The sequence below is a fragment of the Equus caballus genome, chromosome 8 (assembly GCF_041296265.1).
Source record: "Equus caballus isolate H_3958 breed thoroughbred chromosome 8, TB-T2T, whole genome shotgun sequence".
NCBI classification, from domain to species: domain Eukaryota; kingdom Metazoa; phylum Chordata; class Mammalia; order Perissodactyla; family Equidae; genus Equus; species Equus caballus.
Genome location: NC_091691.1, coordinates 83,882,392 through 83,902,452, shown reverse-complemented (window position 1 = coordinate 83,902,452; position 20,061 = coordinate 83,882,392). Strand labels below are relative to the sequence as shown.

Below are 20,061 nucleotides of genomic sequence, written 5' to 3'. Positions count from 1 at the left end.
TAGGACCCTAGAATTTGCATCTCTAACAAATTCCCAGAGATGCTGCTGCTCTCAATCCAGGAACTACACTCTGAGAACCACTGTTCTAGACGCTATTTGAAAAGAGTATTTTTTAGCTATAGAAACTTTCTATTTCCAGCCACCAAGCTGTTGCTAAAAAAAGCTCAAGGCCTGATATCTCTGTTATCTCAAGACCAGGCTCCCAGTATGCCATGGAGGTGCATGCACGGACGCGCACACACACAATCTCACATTATAGAACGCCATAAACTCTGCTGACTGTCATCTCGTTTTCATGTCCCTCAGCTATCATGATTGCTGCCTATTATAAAACTGCAATAAAGAGCTAAGCACTCACTTTAACAGAACATGCAGAGTCTTCTACTAATCATTTATTTACCTTGGCTTGTATCCCCTGAATAGTTCATAGTAAGTGACACACACAGTTGGGGGTCAAGAGTGGGGTCTCAGTCTGGGACAGCGTCTCCCAGCTGTAACAAGGCAGGCATGTCTGGGCACGTCTGGAGTGCTCATCCAGGTAGAGGTGGGTACTAGGGTGTCTACATGAAAGATCAATCAAGAAACTTCGGGAAGAGAATTCAGTGCGAAGAGAGAACCAAAGGCCAAGGTGTGGGAGTCGGTGAAAGGACAGTAGGGTGCAAGTTCAAGGGGGTGGAGAAGGGGAGCCCAGATTGGTCTCAAGTTCTTCCTCCCTTCTCGATGGTACAGCAGCACCATTCACATCAACGAATGTTTACTGAGCACCAACCACATTCCAAGGACCCTGTTAGGAGCAGACACGAGTGCTAGCGAGCTGGGGAAAGGAGAGGGCAACAAAAAAGGGATGAAATCAAGAAAGGTCATAAATGGACATTTATCAATGGCCCAACTTAGCCCACCTGAGTGAGGATGATGGCATTTTCCCATTTCAGCCAGGTGAATGCTGGAGGACAATGCTGAGATATAGGCAAGGGCACTGAGCATCAGAAAATGAGCAGGAAGGTGCCAGGGCAGCCTAAACAGTGATCAATACTACCTCAACTATTAGCAACTGGCACCAGCACCACCATTACCGTCACCATTACCACAAGCCTGGCACCCAGCCCCCATTAAAGCACCCAGTCCTCACCTGGCACACCCGAGATACTGGAACCGAGTATCTCATTGATCCTCACCTCAAACTTATGAAGTTGGCACATTTTTCAGATGAGAAAATGAGACAGAGAAATCAAGGAGCTTGCCCAAGGTTAAACTTACAAGTAGGGGAGACGGGAAATGACAGAGGCAGGCTTGCTTGCTCCAGAATCTGCCTCTCCGAGTGCCTGCGATACGGCCTTGCTACAATATGCTACCGCTGACCACCAACAGAGCTGGCGAGAAGAAATGTCTAGGAGTTCCTAAAATTCTGCCAAGTTGGACAGCATTTTGTACCGTGACTGCTATTATGACCTAATTTTGTCTTTGCCGTTGTAGCAGAGTCTGGAGGAGGAACAAGACACCCAGGCTAAGTGTCTACCTTTGGGGAAGATCTTATCCTTTTCTCAACATTCCAGTTAATTAGCCATATGACGTCGGACAAGTCACTTTAATATGCTGAACCCCAGTTTTCGTACATCCAAAATAAAGGAGTTGAACCAAATCACTGTTTTCAAAATGCAGACTCTACAGAGCCTTAGTCCTCGTAACTCTCTCAGGATAACTACAGGATAACACCTTAATCTGTTTTATGTATCTGGTTTCTATGTTAGAACTTCTTTGGACAGAGTTCTGTAACAAAGTTTTAAAGTCATCAGACTGGATGATCCCTTTTAGTAAGAATATTCTGAAGCTCAGAAAATTCAAACTCACTTCTCATCATTCATAATACTAGCCCAGCTCCTCCTTAGTAAACACAGACTGACTTCCTAAAGAGACTCTTTAAGAGGAAGAGGGAATAAGACCCTAAACTCCACCCTGAGGTTTTCTCCATCAGAGTATAAAGGGTGCAGCCCACAGTTTTGAGTATGAAAACCACTCTTGAGCATCACGGGGCTGACATTTTCCTATACATGTCACCAGCTTCTAACCAACTTACCTACCAGGTATCAAAAATAAATCACCTAAGCAACAACCAAAACAAAAGGGATGTGTGTGATGCTTGCCTGGGGCAAGGCTGAGGAACGCCAAAGCTCACCACTAAGCTTCTTCTCAAACCCTCGTGTGTTGTTTTAGCCCCTGACAGTCTTCACTTCTGACCACGACGCTCTGCTGGAGTGGTGAAAGGAAGAATTCAGTTGCCAGAGACTTTGTTCACAGTGACTCCACATGAGCCCTCTGATAAAGACAGCAGTTCTGGAAGAAGCTTCTGCCCTCTGAAGCTCTACCTCTCCGGTCCTCAACACATTCCAGACCTTTGCTGTAAAAGGTTAGCTGAGTCCTGAGGTCAAAGGTTAGCTATGTTTAAGATTTACCAATGCCCCCCGCCCCTCCAGACCACCAGAAAGTTTAGGAAAGATACACAAGCAGCTCCTGCCATGGGAGTAGACACAGGGTAAACAGCTGCAGGCTAGAGATTTCTGGTTTTCATGAGACTCCCTTATACACTGTTGAAGATTCTTTTGTTGTTGTCAACAGTTAATACATAACATTTTTATAACAACGCACAACAGAACAGGCGGGGCACGGAGGGATGCAGGCAAGAAGACCATCCCTCCCTCCTCTGCCGGCGCTTCTCATTCGATGCCCCTGACCGTTTCCACTGGAGTCTCAAACCTCAGCTTCACCAACCCTCTGAGTGACTTTCAGGCACTTAACCACTCACCTTCAGACAGTTCATGAATGAGCTGGGAATGACAACTCCTAACTCAGAGGGCAAACCACAAGGATCAGAGAAAATTACGTATTAATATCAGTACCCAGTTCAGCACCAAACACACAGTACAAGGGCCCTATAAATGACAGCCGCTGTAATTGTGATTCTGTTCTTTCCTCTCTTGTGAGACTTTTGAGGTTCTCTGTTGCTCCTTTTGACCCCCGACCTCTGCTGTGACTGCTGATCTGATTTGACACCGATTACTTCATATTACAAACTGGGTGTAGGCCAAACACAGCACACTAAGTATTCTATGCTTCCTCATGATTCATACTGTGTGGAAGCCCCACGGGGATCTGGTGGAGATGATCAAACTGCTAATCTTATTTATAGCAAAGCTCACCAGAATTCACTGTTGGCAACTAGTTCCTGTCCTGGTGGCTGTGTTCAGTACAACTCAGGGCTAGCATTAGCATTACTCTCTGAGAAGCTCCATGCTTTGTGGATTACAAGAAAAATTCTGTTTTGCAAACCTTTTGTTTTCTCTGCATAGTGAAGCTGTTTAGGTATCACACCTTTCTTTTCAGACTTTAAAAGGAGACAACAAACTGATATTAGGATTCAAACATTCTACTTATTGAGTGCCTACTATATTCCAGGCAAGGAGACAATCACCAGAAATAGAAGACCCTGTGCCTGCCCCATGTGAATGGGGCACAGAGAAGCAAAGCAAGGACTGTGACGCAGTGTATGCCAAGCACCCTGGAATACAACACTCCACAGCAGCAGCAGTTCCTGACCACGTGCACGCCAGAGTCACCTGTAATCGGGTGCCTGGCCCCACCCCAGGCCTGCTAGATCAGGATCTCTAGGGTTAGGACCTGGGAATCTGCATTTATCAAACATCTCAGGTGGTTTCTATGCACTGGTCCATCTGGGCACCCCAGCCAGAGAGGAATCTGTGAGGCCAAGAAGGTGAGAGTTCTCCAGACAGAGGGAAGAGCATAAGCAAAGGTCCAGCGACAGGGTGTCTGGCATAGCTGCAGCCTGTGGGGTTTGGGGAGAAAAGGCAGCTGGAGAAGGAGCCTGGCTCAAATCACAAGGAGCACTATGTGCAACTACAGAGCTGGCTGTCATTGCTGGGGCTCAATCCTGTCTCTCCCTATTTGTAGCTGTTTGACTTTGGAAAACTCATATAGTGCCTTTGTGCCTCAGTTTCACCATCTATGTGATGGGGATAATAGCACTACTTCCTTTTATAAGGCAGGCTGTTAGGAAGACTGAAATTACAATAATGCCTGACACATAGTAAGTACTCAATAAATGTTAGCTGCCACTGCCACCGCTACCATCATCATCATCATCAGATTATCTCAATAGGGAAGATTCTGGATCAGATTCACAGCAAGGAGATGAACCAGCAGGCAAGGAGACCAGCTGGAAGGCTTCTGCACCAAAGAGTGAGAAAAGTCTAAACACAGAGGTAGCAAGGATCAAAAAGAAAGGACTGGGAGCATGCCCAAAGGTGTACTCGAAAGAACTGGGTGGCTAACTGAATGTCGTGAGGAGGTTAGAAGAGGGGCATCCATGCCAACCTGCAACTCTCAGGCCTGGATGACTGCAGTCTCAAGCTACAAAATGGTATTGGGGCTTTAATCCCTTACTGGAGCAGCAATGTCACCCACAGAAGAGCAGGATGCACCCACTGACAAGGAAGCTCTTACCATTCCGAGAGAAGACCATGAATTCCAAGGCACTGCTAGGGTCTTGCCTTTATAACCAAGGTCCTTTTACAGGGCTCTCTTGATGTTTTAGGTCATTACACAGGAGGCCCTGGAATCTTTTGCTCCATGTCCATGATGAGGCATTTGTATGTAAGTCTACAAAGGCATATCAAATGCTAATGGTCTGCCATTAGAGAATCCTAATGATTTAATGCTATTTAAACTAGAAGTCTGAAAGCTAGACTTGGCCTCCAAATTGACATGTCTAGATTGGACAAACCATAAAATGCATCCTGAAGGATCTTTAGGTTCCTCCCTATTTTTTACTCAGTATATAATGTCCAGAAGAAAAACTACCTGGGAGATTCGAGCTGTTCACTCACAAACAAGCCATCTCACCTGCACACAAAAGATTACTTTTGAGGGAAAAAAAAATAGAAGGGTGACATCACCCTATCTTGAACACATGACACAAACCAGAAACTCTGCTAGAAGCCAACAGCTACAAGACAGATCCTACTAACTGGAAAGAAATCTTAAGAGTCTAACAGATGCCAAGATGGTCAAGAAAAAAATCCACAAATACCTGCTCTCTCATGAGATCTCACCAAGAAACCTTGGTCAAAAATCCATCCTGACTTTGCAAAACTGCTGAGAGAAGAGCTTTACTGTTCTTGTTTCATTCATTCTCAACACGGAACCCAGTGCTGAAGATCCTGGTTCCTCAAGCCTGCATTGATCTCAACTAGGTTTAAGGAATTCAGAGATGCTTCTCATTCCACCTTCATCATTGTGAAGCAGAAACGGTGCAGACGAGATCATTTCTCAGGCAGAGGTGAAAATAAGACTTGCTGGGTTTGCCCATTGCTCAACCTCCTGCACACACTGAACAAGAACAGTTAGTCCAGATGTGTCATTAATGGGGTGATGCTTGACCCTCTCCATTTGACACAGTGAAACATTCCACAACAAACAGGAATGAGCAAAGGCCAGTCCTTTTGGACTGACTGCTCACTCATTTTTATCAGAATCAATAGTCTTTGCTGAGATCCATGTGTTTTAAAGGGGGCAGGGCAGTGAGCAGGAGAGGCAGAGGGAGGGCAGAGTTGCCTCCAGTGGGCAAAGCACTCAAGGTGGATTACGTTCAGACTGCAGCCAGGTTGGAATGACAGTGTCTTGTCCGCCAGCTACAAAGGTGTCCTTCCAAGATACCAGGATATCAGAAGAACAATGAGAAACGTCTTCATTTTTCAGCCATTTTTCCCTCCTACAGGAGCACCACAACCACAATCTGAAGGAAGCAATAATTTTTTCCCGTAAAAAGTTGCTCAATATGCTACTGGAACAGCCTGTACAAGGATTATGCCTTTGTTCCCTATTAGCCAAGAGCAGACGGCTAATGAAACATATTACACAGTACAAGAGATCAAATTTATTTTGACTACCTGATGTATCTGACACACTAAGACGTGGCTAACTGAGAGAAAGTTTCATTGAAAAATCTGTTTTGTTAAAGGTTTCCTCATTCCTCTCCAGTTTTACTATTATAGTCAGGGTTACATAAATTACTGACGTCTGTAACAAAGAAATAACACTTACAAAACAATGAGGAAAAATATTACCTAGAAAGTGTGAGAAGAAATAAAACACATGAATAATGCAATAACATTGAAATCAAAGTTTTTATGTAACAAATTGTCAAAGACAGAAAAAAGTTAAAACTTTCTAATGAGAGGCAAACATTTTAATACTCTACTACTGAAAAGAAATTATTACAAGTTTTTTGGGAAGCAACCTGGCAGGAGGTATCAAAAGCATTCAGAGTTGATACCATTGATTCAACAAATCTATTTCTAAGGATTAATCCCAAAGACATAATCAGAGATGCAGGCAAATATTTATGTGCAAAAGATACTCATTTCAGCATCATATATAATAAGAAAAAATTAGAAGCAACTTTCCAATCCAAGAGAGAAACGATTAAATAAATTATGCTATAATCATGTGCTAAGAAAATTATAAACCATTAAAATCATGTTTTCAAAGAATATTTTAAAATGGGAGAAAATACTTATGGTACCATTAAGGAACAGACAAAACCTAAAAATGTGACTAATTCTATCTATATGAAAGTAATTGAGAAAAACATAGCTAAAGTTAAGTTGTTCTCTCTAGATAAGTTTACAAATTTTGTTTATTTTCTTTGTGGGTTTTTTTCCCCTAAATCATCTACTGTGAACAAGTGCTGCTTTTATAAGTATAAGAAAAGTTATGAAAATAATAGTTACATATATACTTCAACTAGAACATACTTTTCAATGAGGCACTGAACTCTGTAATTTCATGGCTAGCCTACACCTCAATAACAAACCCAAGATGGCTTCGAATATTTTTTCTACCCTGAAAACTGCCTTAAATGGATGCCTACTGATGATTTTTTAAAGAATATCCACATACATTCTAGCCCTTGAGATTTAGCGAAAAGCATGAAGTATACTTTGAAATACATCACTCGTCACCAATACTGGCAATGAGTTACTCACTCTTAAATATGTACAGTCTTTCAACAAATGCAAGAAAGCAATGAGTCAGTCAGTTTACAGACAAATGCATTCTTGTTTTGGTCCTAAGCAGGTAAAAGAGGCATTAAAACCTTACAGTTTAGTCACATTCTGTAAAGCTGCTAAAAAAAAAATACACTTTTAGATGCTTCAGTTATAATTTTGTTGTTTGGAGCAACTAGTGGTTTACTCCTATCCCAAACCCTTCCCAATCATCGAGTCTTGAAATCTCTAGTCTGGAATGACTCTCCTTGTCCCATGCCATTTACAAGTGGTCACTCGGGGGTCCCAACCTTGGGTCATAGTTGCAGGGGACATCTACATGTGCATCTCTCTAACACACATATACACAGTTCTGATTATATCTATGCAGATTTGCAGCAGCCCATGAAAATATTTAAGCTAAAAGAAAGTTTGTGCAAAACCAGTGTTTTATCATCTGAGAGTGAAAATAATGTTCAGTGGCATCACTGCTACGTAAAGTTTCACCTATAAATTAGTGAAACATTCATACAGCCACCAAAAAAAGTGATAGTTGTGAGTTGCCTTCAATTCTGGCATATTCTATTATGTATTTTCCCCATATGCGTGCAACTACCAGAGGGTAAGCAAACACCTCTTTCTTTTATGCTCTTAATGCTTTAATAGAGCCAAGAGAGACAACAAGCCATAAGGGAAAGAAGAAACAAAAACTGCTCCCTTTTCAGAAACTGTTTAGTAATTAATTCCTCAAATAGTCATTGAGAGTCCACAACGTGCAAAGGACTGCGGTGGGAACCAAAGGGGGAGATCAAAGGCGGGGCACAAGGGGGACGACAGAGGTAAATAGACACAGATGCTGCCCTCAAAGAGGCTGTCTACTCCTTTGGTTTCCAGAGAAACCAAAGTCAGACACGAGTGAGTGCATATAATGCAGATGCTGCCTTTTATGGCAGTTGGCTGTATATATTGAGAACTCAAAAAAGCTCTTTTGGGGGGGGGGGGGGGGAGGAAGATTGGCCTTGAGCTAACATCTGTTGCCAATCTTCCTCTTTTTGCTGAGGAAAACTGGCCCGGAGCTAACATCTGCGCCCATCTTCCTCTGTTTTGTATGTGGGATGCCTCCACGGCATGGCTTGATGAGTGGTGTGTAGGTCTGCATCCAGGATCTGAACTTGCGAACCTGGGCTGCTGAAGTGGAGCGTGTGAGCTTAACCACTATGCCACCAGGCCAGCCCAGCTCATAAATTTTTATGATTACTCTAACATGATCTGAAATGCAGGGAAAACCTTAGGAACAGAGGTAATAACTTCCAGTATCATTCGTTAAGCACTTTCTGAGTGCAAAGCGTTGTGCTTGGTGCCTTACGTATACACCATTTTTAATCCCTGGAGGAACCCTGGCCGGGAGGATTTTACTATCCCCAACTCGTGAATGACGAAAAGATGATGTCCTGATACCTACTGTGCACACACGAAATGTGATGTTGCCATTAAAATGGTATTAATGAAGAACTTGATGTAGTTGCCCGTGCTTTGTTTAAAAAGAAAGTAAAAAAAATTGTATATTATCATAGCTATTGAACCAAATAAAACTAGTGCATTATAAATACACTAAACTATAAAATAGGGTTTACTCCTGCCTTAATGAGACCATGAGTGATTTTTTCTTCATTTCTCTCTATATTCCAAATGATAAAGATGTCACTATTAAATGATAACGATATCACTATTTAGCTGAGATGTTGAGACTGAAAGGTGACACAGCTGGTCCTTATGGCCAGCCCCCTGGTTGAGCTCCCACTGGGAGTGGTCCCAAACAAATGGCAGTAACTAGAAAATTCAAGTTAGAAAGATCATGTATGTGCCAATCAAGTAGACAGAGCAAAATGGCATTTGCAACCTTAACATCAATCTCTGATTTAACAACCACCTTCCTTTTCAAGTAACAGGCTAAGACGTCTCAAAGAGCCTTAAAAAAAGCTACATAAACACACTAAGTGGAGTGTGTCTTAGAATCTATGTTAAACATTCTGTTGGTGAAGTATGCTTCATCATCGCTGCAACAGCACACATCTCTTTACGGGGCCCATGCCAACGAAGTCATGTTTAATTACAGTGTCAACACACAGCATCTCCTTTACTACCCCTTGAGGGGGTTCTAAAAATCCACTCTGTCAAAGGCCTCAAGTGTTGTCCCCCATGCACATCTTAGGCAGGGAGCAATTCAAATCTGTGTACTTGTGAGAGAAATTATCACTTTTTCAAAGTGATCAGATGAGACTTTGCACAAAAGTGTTATCTTCTGAAAATATAATTCAGGAATGCATGAGCACATGCACATACTCACAAACCACATGCATGCATACAGGGAGTTGTCAACAACCTGAGAGTGTTTAGAAAGTTTAGAGGGGGTTTACTGCCTATTCTAAGTAAACAACCCAAAATAATTCATCTAGAGATAAAAAGACATGGCTTTCTCAGATTAGAAAGGGTACAACAAAGTTAAAACTATCTGGGTCACTCCTGAAGTAGCATAGTGGTATTGTCTCTTAATAGGCAATAAACATGATGGAAATCTTCAGCCACATGAGACCACTATAGTAAATGCAATTACATATATCATTAATTCCAAATTGCCATATGATAGTTCAAAGGTACTTTTAATTATTTTCTTCAACCTTTACTTGAGTAGTCATGTTTGTTACCTGCCCAGGACTAAGCCCAGCATAAAGTAGTAGGTAATAACCCAAATCCATGGGATCCCTCATCTGAGGGCTCTGGATAACTATAATCATAGGAGTATGCACACACTTACAACAAAAATACGTAGAGCTCAAGTTCACGTTACATCAACTTTAAAAATTCCTTAAAAGCTCTGGTTGAACAAAAACCTATACAGTGAACCATTTCCCCACTACCTCCCACCACAATCCCAGACATGGTTACCAATGGGTAATACGACAATACAGACACAGTATAAGATAGGCATAACTTTCAAATTTATCACACAATTAAATTCTATTATCAGCCTTCACTGATCTTAACTATTTAAGTAGATATCCTACTTATTTAACTGAAATAATTAACGTAACCCAAAAGCCGTAAGGAAAATTTTCAAAGACCGATCTATCTCTAACATACTTGTCTATCTCTAACATACTTGTACATTCACTTACCAAATGCCCCACAGAATTAATTTCTGCCTACAGAAGGAAGTGTTATTAGCTGGTAAATGTTTATGTAAATTGCTTTGCACAAAGGATAATAAACTTCTACAACTTCAAAGAAGTAAAATGGTAGGGGGCCAAATGTGTTATTAATAACATACATAAACGGCTATCAAGAAACAGTGCACTCTCCCATTTAACCATCAGAGAGGAGAACCATATCCTCTCCCAAATATTTTCCTTCAGGGCCCTGCTGACAAGAGAACTCTGGGCTGCTTGACAATAGGTTTGAGTCTTACAAGTTCTGTGGATCCTAAATGACTGTGGGTCTAAATGCTAAATCATTCCCAAAGAAGTTCTTTGAAAACCATATAGTCCAAGTTTACTATTTAAGCAATATTTTATACTCTGTCAGTAACAGACAGGAAATTTGCTCTACTGACTATCCAGGCCAGAGAAGGCAATCTGCGCCAGGCACAAGCAAAGTCACCACATAGGAAACTGCATCACAGAGAATACTAATCCTATAAGAAATTATGAGGTTGGTGAGATTTATCCTGGAAACATGCTAATATTCCCCATCAGTGACTCTGTACCTGTCTCAAGATGGCCCCTCCTGAAAACAGTCAACTCCTCACCTTTTTCCAGGTACCTAATGAGGGCTTCACTCTTGCTCTCACTTGGCAGTACCTACATTCTGATGGCATTTGCCCACAGTAATGATTAACTAGAACAGTTTAGAATACCGATTTACGCCCTCTGTTCTGTGTGTTCTAAGAAGAGGACTCTGTTGTCCGTGCAGACATGTTGATTCTAGCACATGACACCACCATGATGGTCACTGTGGAAGGCCCGAAGATCAGGAATTCTTAGAGCAGAGGTTCTCAACCTTTAATCACCTGGAGCACTGATCAAAACAGACTGCTGGGCTCCAAGCCCAGAGTTGCCAATTCAGATCTCAGGTAGAACCTGATAATCTACATTTCTAACAAGTTGCCTGTGTGAGCACTCCACTCGGGGAACCCCTGAGACTCCATCTTTTCCCCTTTTTCTCCAGGATCCAGCACAATGAGCTCTTTCAATTCAGTATTCCCATCTCACTATCCAGTCACTCCTGAGGGGGTAGAGGAGGGTGCGGCTTCATCTCTACTGGAAGTTAAGGACTCTGCCTCTCCTGGTGGGCTCACCCTGGCTGCTTGACACTGCTCATGTTTACTGGGGTCATGGGAAGGGCAACCTACAAGGTCTGCCTGTAATTATAATTTACCAGTTGGCACCACTTCTTGTTTATTTCAACGGGGGTCAGGGAGAAGGAAGAGAGCAAAGGCAAGTCGGTTCTTGCCTATTTAAAAAAAAAAACTTTTGTCTAATGAGAGAAGAGTTACATGAACCCTGTAATAAGACAAGCCTATCAGGAATTCAGTTCTAAAGGAAATAAAGCAAGGAGGAAAATTCTGAGATATGATCACCTCAGTCAGCTTGTTTGTTTGGACTTGAGTCTGGTGGGGATACTGACATCTGCTCCTCTACTGTCTTCACGGTCAGAAAAGGAGAGTCAACCCAACTCAAACTTCATAAAACAAAAATTCAAAGATACGCTCTTAATTGCTTAATTATATTTCATTTTTCATAAATTAGCTCCCTGGACACCCAATTTATCAAGTCAGCAGCCTAAAAAACAGCCAAAAAAAATATCTAAGCTTGAAAAATACTGCACTGCTATCACCAAGCATGGGAACAGACTTCAAAAGTCGTCACTCTAACACTGAGTCTCTTCCTTGGCTAGCCCCACCCATGCCCTTATGATCCAAAGGAACTACTGCTGGTCAAGCAGAGGAACTCTGAACTTGACGCCAAGGGGGAATCGACACTGAGCTGTGCCTGACTAGAAAAGAGGGCAAATTCTACGACAGAGAACTACTCAGGGAATTCAGCCTTTATTAATGCAACAGAGGAAAGAAGGTGCTTTTAATTAACTCTGGAAGAGTCATCAGTTCCCAGAGCACAGCTTGCCTTTTACTTCTGCTGTCACAGCACACTCCGGGATGCTGGGACTAAAGACAGCACTCGGGGTATTAAGCACCCCTCCACATCACAGAAATGAACACTGCTGAGACCCCGTGTGCTTGGTGCTCAGGAACAGAGGCCGATCTGAAGGAGACACCATGCAGATTAGTAAATAACAACCATGCTGAGAGCGGGCCTCGCAGGGCCAATTTTTGTGGGCAGACAGGGGAAGTGGGGGGGGGGGGGGGGAGAGGGAATCCAAGGACAGTTACATCCAGGAGTAAACGCTTCCTATGCACATAAATATCAACCTCTCTACACCAGAGTGTTCATCGTGAGCCAAGCACTCAACACTTTCTGTACAATCCTTCCTTTAACATATGTAGGAACATTCTAGACGTCTCAGGGGTGGGAGTGACAGTGGTGCCAGACACACGTCAGGAGCTAACCCCAAAGACCGGTCCAGTTCTCACTGGAAGAATCTTTCTTCTCACAGGGAGGATTCTCTGACGGGAAAGGATTCCTCTTTCACATGGGGTTAACATGAGATGTGGCAGCTTCTAAACTCTCCATAGGCAGCCCCCACGAGTGATATTCATTCGGTGAAGCAGCTGCCAGGGCACGAGGAAAGCCATGAGGTAAAGGTTTTGATCTTGGCACCAGCCTGAACACAGAAGGAACAGAGCAGCTCATCTTAAACAAGTCCCTGTGTTATGGGCTAAACACTCATGTCCCCCGAGAAAGATATGTTGGGGTCCTAGCCCCAGAGCCTCAGAACAAAACCTTATTAGGAAACAGGGTCTTTACCGAAGTAATCGAGTTAAAATGAGGTCATTGGGGTGAGCCCTAATCCATAATGACTGGTATCCTTATAAGAGCAGAAATCTGGACACAAAGACAGACTCACAGTAATGAAGAACCACAGGCACTTTGTTACCACAGCCTGGGAAATAATACTCTGCTAAACCAGCCTCTATTGGAAACCCTTGGGGCCAAATGTGTTACAGAACTCTGACTTTTTTCTCATTTTAGGTGATTCTGACTATCCCAATTATTAGGTAACATTCTCAGTAGGGGCTTGGGGCAGGACTCATAATCAAATGTTACTATCTGTAGCAATATGTATGAATGTTGGCATTAAGTTCTACACAAAACCAGAAATATTCTCAAGTCCCTTCAGGTCAGGTTTTGCTATGAAATGAGTTTCCTACAAACCTACAAATATGTTCTCAGTTTCCAGGGCTCTTTGGATTTTCAAACTGCAGACAAAGGTTTATGGACCTTTTACTAAGTTGCAAACCAATACTTAAAATACATTAACTCCTAATGCCACCCTGCCAACCACATTCAGACTATTTTCAAAAATACAAAGAACTGCCTGTGAAATCCCAGAATTCCTCAGGGAAACCAAAGCATCCCCTCAACTCTTAGATAAATAATTTGCAGAAGAATTTAAAAGTTTTATCTTCAAGGCTGTTAAACATGCAAACAAACCACCAGATACTTGACCTCTCTACTCTCTCTACCACAAGGCTTTTTAAAACAGGATTTTAAAAGAGAGGCAAAAACAATTATGCTTCACAGTCTTACCACAGGAAGAAAACTATAATCAACAGAAAGAGGCCTAGATTATGGTAATGCCCCACCCCAATGGGAGCAAGAAGGTGAATGTTGTAGGGCACACATCTTTTTCCCAATTAGGTAGATAAATACATGGTGGGTACTCACATTGGGACTTCTTGCACCCATAGATTGTCAAGAAGAAAAGGAGTTCATAGAAGAAATGAAGCCTTCATCTGCATTAAAAATCTTGGTTGACCTGCTCCTCACCAGTGTGAGCACCAGAGCCCCATACACATCCCCAAAGCTGGATACACGCTGGAGATTTTTCCTCGTGTTCAGATATTTTAAAATCTTCCCTTAAGTTCCTGTGTTAGATGAGACTTCTAAAGTGAGCCTCGGATAGGTTCCATAATTATTAGTAAGGACTGTTCCTACCCACACCACCCCCAGCTCAAAAGGGTGTGTGTTTGAGCATGAAGGTTTATGCTACCAGATGACTTTGTTTTATGGGTATATATGCTTCTCCCTGACCTCACAACCATGAAGAAGAAAGCATTAAAAAGCCAAGGGACAAGAGCCAACAGGAGAGATTAAGAGAATTTACATAGAATAAAATGCACCTTTCCCATAATAACTGTGGAGGTCAGACCTCTATTACACTGAAACAGAACACAGGATCCTCGTTTACTTTTGCCCTATGCATAAGAATTGCTACTAGGCAATAAGTGCAGAATCCAGTGAAGCCATTTGTCAACATCAGCCTCCTCTCCTTGATTCTCCTAATACGCCAATCTACTGTCTTCCAAGTTTTCAGCCCACTTCCCATGGTGCATACTCACTTACGGGTGATTCTTTATGTTTCCCAGTCTCACTCCTGTGGAAATCCTGGATCCTTCCAGGCTCAGAGCAGCTGCAGGTCCTCCTCCTCCTCTTCCCAGAACAAACCACCTATGATAACCAGCCTCTCCATGCTCTGCATTCCTACAGTCACATTGTTTAGACCACTCCTTTGCCACTGACTCATGTGCCCTTCTGCGTTATTTGTCCTTTTTCAAGTACGCAAATCTTAATTCTCTTAAACTAGCCATACATCATGTAAGGCCACTATCTATGTTAGGCTCGTCAGCATTTTCCACAGAACAAGTCCTCATAAGTATTTTTTGGTTGGTTGGCTTCCTACACATCATTAGGATAGGGTAAGTTCTTCCCAGGGACACACATTTGGAAACATTGTCTTGCCCGAGTTGCCAAAATGTGGAATGCTCAGTTTATCTCACACCTGATAATGATCAACTAGATACGGAATGTATTTTCCACATAAAGCTTTTTCTTAAACTTGCTTCACTTTCTTCACGTTTCCACAATGTGGGAGCCACAAGGTCATTTCCTAGAGTGTCCTGAGTGACAAGCTCAAATATACTCCAAGAAACAACAAAATGGGGGCGGGAGGAGTTTCACAGTGAATCTCATCTCAGCAATAATAGTACCTGATACCAAAAACTAACATCATGAGCCACTTTTGATTAACTAAAAGCAAAACTTTAATCAACTGACTTACAGAACTGACATACACTTTCTCTACATGAGAAACTTAAATATTTGAATTTCAAGGACACAGAAATGTTAATGTCTGAAGACTTAACTTAGGGAGAAAGTAACAAAACAGTTAATTCTAGAAACACACTGGAAAGGGAATTCCTACTAAAATATGGACCACTAGCTAGTTATGAATCATTATACATTTTTATTCCAATTGTGTAAGTTCTTGGTGTCAGTTGCCATGCTTTTGTAGTCTGTTGATTTTTCCTCCAACCCCGAAAAGGTTTCATTTCAAAATAAAGATGCATAAGCCTCAATATAGATGTGAATTTTCACACACCCAACACTTTTTTTTTTTTTTTTTGAGGAAGATTAGCCCTGAGCTAACATCTGCTGCCAATCCTCCTCTTTTTGCTGAGGAAGACTGGCCCTGAGCTAACATCCGTGCCCATCTCCCTCTACTTTGTATGTGGGATGCCTACCACAGCATGGCTTGCCAAGCAGTGCCATGCCTGCACCGGGGATCCGAACCAGCGAACACTGGGCCGCCAAAGCGGAACGTGTGTGAACTTAACCGCTGCGCCCCCGGGCCAGCCCAAGACTCAACTCTCAGCCCTTAATCAAGGCACACGATAGAGAAAAGATTCATTGTAATTAACTTAAAAATGTTGTGCAGCTGACTTGGATTGAGATACTATTGAACAGCGATCATCATTATATCAAATAAATGCCAGTGGTGGGTGCAGCACGTGTCACCACAAAGTGAGGCCAGGTCATTGGGAGGAATGTGAGATAGGTTACCCCCAGCAAGGTGAACGTGCATATGCGCACCCCCATTCTGCAGGAATATCATTCAGTAACCAGACTGAAAAAGCAGTCTGAGATCTCAGCAAGTAACGTTCAGGGAGCAGCGGGGCTCCTTGTAAGGGAACACAAAACCCAACCCAGACACATGCGATCTGAATGCGAGAACGGTGAGTATGGGCACAACTATGTGTTCTAGCCAAATACCATTTACTAACTGCTAATGAGATTTACACTCTATACATTCCATAGTCCGTAATTTTGAGGAAATTTTAAAAGGTAAGTAGGCCCTGTAGAGAGCACAAAAGAAGGAAAACCTCCCCTGCTCTTCTGTGATTGGTAAAGAGGTTCCACAGCAGGGCTTCTGACACTTCACTGTGCACTGTAATCACCTGAGGATTCTGTTAAAATGCAGATTCTGATTGGGGAGGTGTGAAGGGAGCCCCAAGAATTTCCATTTCTAACAAGCTCCCAGGTGACACTGCCAGTGGGTGTAGTGAGGCTCTAAAGGAGATGAGGATACAGCTCATTCAGGAGACAGCTGCAGATGTGGAAGAGCGCATTGACTGCGACAGAAAGAGCTCAGACGTGGATGCCCAGAGCTGAGAAATACAAAGTTACACGCTGATGTGCCCTCCAGGCTTCATCTTTGGCTTCTTTTCACTTGGCAACACTCCCTGAGTGGGCTCACACTCCCCTCTCCGCAGGCATACCCTCCTCCTCCATGATTATTAACTGCTAAGTGATGGCCAAGTCAGGACTCCAGCCAAGACCCCAGGCCTGAGCAACAGGCAACAAACGGAGGAACTTTCTGGGCATCCCATCCTCAGTGATTAGGTATCTCATGGATGAAATTCACAACAAGCCCTAATCTCCTCTACTCCACATCTTGTTAATAAAGCCAAATATTAACCCAATTGCCCCAGCCAAACACATGGGAATCACCCGCTCTGAATTGGTTCTCTGTAATCTCACAGATAAAGTCCAGACTACAGCGCATACACAGTCTGCCCAACTCTGGCCTCTGCCTGCCCCTTCAATGCCATCTTCCCTGTGCCTCACACATTTAGCCAAGGGGGGCGACTTTAGTTCTCTGAGCACATCATGCTTTTTCCTCTGCTGGAAATGCCCTGGACCCCACTTTGCCTCCATGTGACCCTCACTCAACCTTAAAGACCAGCTCAACTGTCTTTGAGTTGATTTCCTAACCCCAAACCCCACTCCTGTTGGCAGAAGCCTACCAGTACAGCAATCATTTACTTATGTATCCATTATTGTTACTGGTCTGGAAGCTCCTTATGAACAGGGTCATGTCTTGGTCACTTGTGTCTATGACATTCCAGCTACACAGTAGGTCTGCAACAAGTAACTGCTTTACAGGGTATGGTGATGGCCCAAGGGCAGGTTAGGGGCATGGAGGAGAGGTGGAATGGGTAAATCGCGAGCTCTGTGCTAGAAAGATACTGGAAAATATCACTGTCTATATCATGGAACATGTAGAATTCACATGCTGTGAAATGGCCATTTCTATTATTTTAAACTATAGTACTGCTAAAAGAGGAATAAAGTGGATGGAAATAAAACAGCCTCATTTGCAATTTCTTGGTTATTTTTCTCATGTCATGACCGAAACAAAGAAATCCAATAGTAATGGAGCAGAAGCTGAAAGTAGAGGATAATCTGCTCTTAGGGAGTTCGAACGAGAGGCAATTAATAAAGGATTAAGGCTAAGTAAAACCACAGTGGAACGTGTAACTGCAGCACGCTGAAAACCACAGTGGCAATTAGGTAGGAAAAACCCACAATGGGTAAAACATTTGCTACGTCGATGAATAGCTTGTAAGGAGCTTCACAGAGCTAGTCCCCTGTGGACAGACTTCTTTATACACCAGAAGCCAGGGAGCTCAAATCCCAATCCTCAGAAAAAGCATGTGAGAAAGTCTGGAATTTAGACTTTCACCTCAAAGTGGTGACAGCCATGCAGCCAATTCCATTCTACTAATGCATAAAGGTGGGGCGCGGTGACCACAGACAACTCACCTCAAAGGACTGACAACTCAGAAGAAACCACGGCCTCCAACTGACCCCAGTGAGGATGATAAGACCACAAGGAGCCTCCCTTCAGACTCTCCGAAGGCTCCAGGGTCTGGCTTCCTCTCCCATTCCTTCTCTCAACAAGTATTCACTGAGGACCTACCTCAGGTCTAGCACCTAAGATACACCAACGAAGAAACACTGTAACCTCCTGACCTTGGTGGGGCTTACACACTCTAGCAGGGGGAGCCAGGTAGCACAGAATAAAGCAGGAAAGAATAGCGTTAGAAAATGACAAATTCTAAAGAGGGAAGAAACACAGCAGACAAAGAGGACTGACAGTAGGACGAGGGAGGGAGGCGATGGCTGCAGTTTTAATAGGATGGTCACAGGACCTGTGTGAAACTGACTTTGAACAACTACTTGGAGGAAAGGAGAAATTGTTAACTGGAGGGAAGACCCTCACAAAAATGTAACAGTTGCACATTTGAGAAAGAGAGGATTTCTTTCTTCTCAGTTTACAGCTGCCTCAGTTTACTCGATGTAGGGTGACAGCAACGTAATTGAGGGCCACACTCTGCAGTAAGACATACTCGGGTTTGTTTTCTAGCGCTGCCACCTGCAACTGGGAATAACCAGATGTCATGATCTCCACCAGCCAGTCTCACCCAACAGTGGCCAGGCCTCCATACCCTTTACCTTTAGCAACTGGTGAGCTGCAGTTGTCCCAAGCAATGACGTAGACCACAATATGTCCCACGGGCCTCCCCTGCCCCCAAGCACAGCACAGGAACTCATGGCCCTGGTGACCTGACAAACTCAGAATGCCTTAAGTCATTCTCTGCGAACCTGGGTTAAGAAGATCAGGAGGTTTGGACCATGTCTCATCAGTGTACTGCTCGGCATGGCTTCACAGTCACCCTTCCCTCTCAATATTTATCCTATAGTTTCAAACTCGTAACAACTTAGAAGGTTTGGTGCCACAGGTTGCTCTGATAAATCTTGACATGGAAAAAAAGTGAGCGCTCAATATTGGAGGTCACCTAACCTCACAACTCCATTTGACAAACGACAAAACTCATGTCATGTCAACGGTACAGCTGTAAGTTCAGCCTTGGGCCTCTGTATCCAGGCTGCCACACCTCTTAGAGGGCAGAATTCATCCATTCTGAGGCTACTCCCTAGCCGTGGATGTCCCTAGTTTCCAAAATGGACTAGAGGAGATGATACTTGAGGCATGTCCAATGAATGAAAGTATTTTTTCCAGGAAATCTCTCTTCATTTGCTCCAGGATCAATGACCATTTACTCTTCTAGGCACAATAATGTATAGCTTTCCATGGGAATGATGTTTTAAAGGATTTTTTTAAAGCGAGTTTTCTAACCACTATCCCAGTGTTGGCCACAACTTCCATACTAACTGTAAACAGCCATACTGGAACATGTGAGGAGGAACCGTGCAGAAGGAAAAAAGCTCACCCACCCATGCAATCGTTATTACTTTCTCCTGATTTTGTTTCTGTATAGCCCCTCAAACCACCTCCAATTACAAGACTCGTCCACTTGGGTATTATCAGTCTCCCCCATGAGGCTCCCTGCTGATGGGGAGGCAGGTGGCCGCAGATGGCTATGCAGCCCTCTGGCCGGGACACTGATGGGCACTTGGGCTCTCCTGTTTACCTTGGCCTCCCCAGCACCCAGATCCTGAGTGGCCCCTTGAGAGGTTCAGTGCATATTTGTTGAACAAATGAATGAGTTTCACCTCAACATTGGGAGGCTATTTAGAATCTAAATGCACTCTTAATCTGGGAGCTCATGAATTGCTTTTTGTTTTGTTCTCTGTCCACTCTTCTCCCCTCTCCTAAAAAAAGAAGCAGAGCCAGACATACA

The 20,061-nt window shown here is 43.3% G+C and overlaps 1 protein-coding gene across 34 annotated transcripts in view; it reads right to left on the bottom strand.

Annotated features, from left to right (window-relative positions):
- The window catches only part of NEDD4L (NEDD4 like E3 ubiquitin protein ligase), a 342,466-nt gene that overhangs the window by 155,036 nt on the left and 167,369 nt on the right, over window positions 1-20,061 (bottom strand). For 2 of the 34 annotated variants that reach the window (XM_070275764.1, XM_070275779.1), the window contains exon 1: window positions 14,639-14,744. The exons of the other annotated variants lie outside the window; for them this stretch is intronic. The gene's annotated coding sequence lies outside the window, so the exon portion shown is untranslated. Of the gene's footprint in view, window positions 1-14,638; window positions 14,745-20,061 lie in introns of those variants that run through there. 34 annotated transcript variants of the gene reach the window in all.